Source organism: Elaeis guineensis, chromosome 1 (genome assembly GCF_000442705.2).
Source record: "Elaeis guineensis isolate ETL-2024a chromosome 1, EG11, whole genome shotgun sequence".
NCBI lineage: Eukaryota > Viridiplantae > Streptophyta > Magnoliopsida > Arecales > Arecaceae > Elaeis > Elaeis guineensis.
This window is the reverse complement of record NC_025993.2, coordinates 180,283,988-180,288,287: the sequence shown is the minus strand read 5'-3', so window position 1 is coordinate 180,288,287 and position 4,300 is coordinate 180,283,988. Positions and strand designations below refer to the sequence as shown.

The window sequence follows — 4,300 nt, the reverse complement described above, 5'->3', positions numbered from 1 at the left end:
CCCAACTAGGGATTGACCTTGGAGATAGAAATTTTTAGTGTGACCCACTCATCAGTCCTCTATTTTCATCTTAGATAGAATGCTCCAGTATGAGTAGATTGAAAATTAGAAAAAAACTGAAAGGTGAAATGGCTCCTAACCCTAAAAGAGAAAAGGGGGCGTTGGGTGTGGGTGGGGGATCACTTTGGATAACAATTAATTAGCTATTTTATTACTATTCTTAATTCCTCTTAGCATACCCGGAATGAGCTGCCAAACCGGGTTTTCTGTGCCATACATCATGTAAGGAGTCCATGTAGGGTCTTATTACCTATTTTTTCGGGAAAAATCAGATTGGAGCAAGCTAGGAGGTATACAAAAGCATTTCCCCTTGGCAAATTAGTGAAAAAAATTGTAGCCATTCTCTTACATGAATACATAACATATGCATCATTCATGGCTAAATGATTGTTAAAAATGAGAGAGTATCCAACCCACATCCTGACGCATGTCATGCATCTTGCTGATGCACATGGCATCAACAAGTGCTGGGATAGCAACATGTTGATGCTAGTCCCTTCACACTCAAGTTGTTGCACGTAAAAAGGGCCGCAGCATGGTGCTGTTAGCCTAGTTCCATCTACCCCGCACTCACCCATAAGCATTATTATTTGGACCAGTCATAACTTAATGGCGTCTATTCTCCTTTTCCACTGCAATTCATATAAGTAGGAACCCAGTCCACGCCCTCGGTGTCAAGTCCCACGGAAAGCTTGGAAGGGAGGGAGAAATCTAAGCTCTAGAGGAGATGGGAAGAGCCCCATGCTGTGAGAAGGTGGGGCTAAAGAAAGGGAGGTGGTCGGCAGAAGAAGATGAGCTATTAATGAAGTACATCAAAGCTCATGGAGAAGGCTCTTGGAGATCACTGCCAAAGAATGCAGGTATCTCCTAAGAAACAGGATCGTTTCTTTCTTCTTTTATTGAGCAGCATCTTCTTTATTTTAGATCTGCATCTTTGCCTACTCTTCATATATGACTCATTGGGTGTGGCCATCTTTTTTTTACTTCGTATATGCCTGGAGATGTGCCATCCTAGAGCTTTTCTCTTGGTTTTCTGATATTTATGAAAGGCTTGCCAAGGTGTGGAAAGAGCTGCAGACTGAGATGGGTGAATTACTTGAAGACTGACTTGAAGAGGGGTAACATCACGCAAGAAGAAGAGGAAACCATCATTAAGCTTCGCTCTTCCTTGGGAAACAGGTAGTCGAAGGTTTTGTGAGTCTACTTTCTTCTTCCATCGATAGATCATTGATTACTTTTTTTCCTTCTCTGTAGTCAGTATATCTATATAGCTTCTTTCTGAAAGTTCTCTTGCCTTATCTCTCCTCTGTTTTTTTTTCCCTTCATGTTCTACTGGAAAATTGTTTCCTACATCGGTATGTAGAAGGAAAAGAGAATCTAGATGACTCTGTGTCCTTCAAAATGTGGCATGAAAGCAAGTTGCAGGAAGTTTTTACCTTTTTGTTCATGGAGAATTTGCTGCCAATAGGTGTATCCACCTCTTTGGAATGGCTATGACAAGCTCTCTTTCTTAATTTCCCTTTTTTTTCTTTTAGGTGTGAATATATGTGTTTAGTAGTTGTGCAACATCATGCCACCAGTCCAACAGTTATTGCATCTCAACTCAGGCACCTCAAAAATCTAGCTGTAATAACCTTAAAATCCTCTAAATTGGAGGATTCTAACTAGTTTAGTTGGCAAGGCTGATGAGTATTTACATCGATGACATGGGTTCCTATCCTTTCTCACCTAATTTTAGCATTCTCACGTCCCAGTTCTTTTTAAAAAAAGACAAAAAAAAAATCTACGATGTCTCAATAAAACATGTGAACTAATGGTCACCTAAGACGAAAAGATGATCATCATTCAGACTAAGCCTAAATTTGATGAAAAGACAATGTTATGATAACATTTTACTTTCATAGAAATGTTCAAATATTTTTCCCATCAAACACAAGGTCCTATTCTTAAAAGCAAGCGGCCAAAGCCCTCAGCGTATGAGAGTTGTTGAGCCCCAAAAGAAACTTCGTGAATCATGAAGGTGCCCTTTTTGTTGGGTTTAGAGTGGTCACAAGTTTGACAGTAAACATTGCTGTCAAGATTTGTCCTGCTGTCATCACTATGTGTCCATAGTGTCATATCAACAGCAACATCCCTTGTCTTGTGACAATATTAATTAAAATTTCATCAACATCTAGCTTAGGTGGAAAAATTCAAATTTTAAGAGAAAACGTCAAGGTCTATAGGAACTCGGAATATTATGTACATACATTATCTATGAGAAAGCTGGTTAACAACGACTTTACTTACTACTAAATAAATGTACAATCAACGTAATATGCAATCCATCTCTACATAATTATGCACCATATGAGATGATAGACATGAAACACATAGATACATATTCATGTGATTTGTTTCAGAAATATGTTTCCACAATTTTTCATTATAATTTGTGTCTAAACTAACATTTTCGTATCTCATGAGTTTTGTAAGGTGATGATAAATTAAGTTAGCTCCATCGTGGAACGGAAAAAGAATGTTGCATTGAGTTTCTTCATTGTACACCTAGATTTAAATATGCTCCTAATATTGTGATGCCAAAGTTGTACCAAAGGTCATCGATTCACCATGATACATGCATGCTCCACCACCTATGTCAAAGTTTCAACTACATTGCATTTAATGCCAACTATCTAACTTACCCCAATTCAGGTAAATATTATTAGATAAATTTGTTCTTCTTGTTCCCCACCATATTAAATATTGCTTCAACATGAATTTGTGCATGTATGCAACTTTAGAGGTTATATTAAGCAAGCAATAATAAGAAGGTTCATGTGTCCCTTTTTGTTCTACTATAGGTGGTCGGTGATAGCCAAGCATCTCCCTGGGAGAACTGATAATGAGATCAAAAACTACTGGAATTCCCACCTTAGTAGGAAAATCCACTCCTTTCACGATGCCGATGGTACCCGAGTTATTGTTGGCCTCACCACGATCGGTAGCAGCGGTGGAAAGCAAAAGGGTGGTCGGACAAGGAGATCAGCAATGAAGATCGGCACCACTTGCTGGAGCAAGAGGAAGGGAAACCATGAGAGAAATGGTGAACATCCAATTTCCTTTGTCCATGACAGGGAAGGTGAGAGCATGGTTTGTAACCTGGACCATGACAAGAGAAGTTCTACAGAATTGGTTAATCTTGATGAAGGGGTGGTGTTTGAAAGTGGTTTAATTGACTTCAATGAGCAGATGAGCCCAAGCCTTTTTGTAGACAGCGGATTTTGTACAAATAATGAGATTGAGGGTGGGCTTTTTGGTGCAAGTCACGACAGTGGGACCATGAACTTAAGTGAAGAGAGAGATGCAAAGGACAGTATCCTTAATGATGATGGGGAAGGTGTTAACCCTTGTTCAAAGGAAGGGAGGGAAGGGGAAGTGGTGGCTTTGGATTGGGAGGAGATGATGTGTCTGGAAGTGGATAATTTCTTGAATTGGGAGGGGATGTGGGATGGACCAAGAGAAATGTGGCCATGTTTATGGGAGTCTGATGGTGGGAAGTCTGATTGCCAAGAGGTGTGATCACGTGTGACAATTTTTTTGCTAGGAGGCTTCTTTCAAATGTCTCAAAAATGGCATGTGGACCAGAGACTGCTTAGGGAGCTTGAGAAGATTATTTCAAAACTTTTGCTTATGTCTTATTGTATGTTTTGTTCAAGTGGCCTGTCTAGTTGGTTCCATCTTCCAACCAGAAAGAGAATTGTAAATATCTAGTAATGCTAGAGACTAGGAACTTTTATATCTAGCAAGCATTGCAGCAATAATTGCATTATATTATTATTATTATTATTTTGGCTTAAATCTTTGGATGTCGTTAGTCCCAGTGACAATATATATTATTCCCTTAGGTATATCATTTAGTAATACTAGCCTCACTAACAATTAGGAATCATCATAAATACATTAACTGGTGTGCTTCTTAAACAAGTGATCTTGCTTCTCTATCTCTGAAATTATATACCAGCTGATCAAAGGATTATTCTACATCTGAAAAAAAAGAAAAGAAACATTGTTGATCTATTGCAAAAGTCTGTATGTACTATGAATCAATCAAAAGCAAGATGCTATGCAAAGATACTACACAGGTAGTGATATGACTGCTGCTTTATTTGCACCACAAATTGCAAGTGAATTATGCATGGTCACAACCCCACTTGATAATCTCAAGAATAGCTAGCACCTTACTTTAGGATTTTCTCCT

The 4,300-nt window shown here is 38.7% G+C and overlaps 1 pseudogene; it reads left to right on the top strand.

The window, feature by feature from the left end:
* Positions 1-655: 655 nt before the first annotated feature.
* Positions 656-3,888, top strand: LOC140854864 (uncharacterized; annotated as a pseudogene).
* Positions 3,889-4,300: the final 412 nt, after the last annotated feature.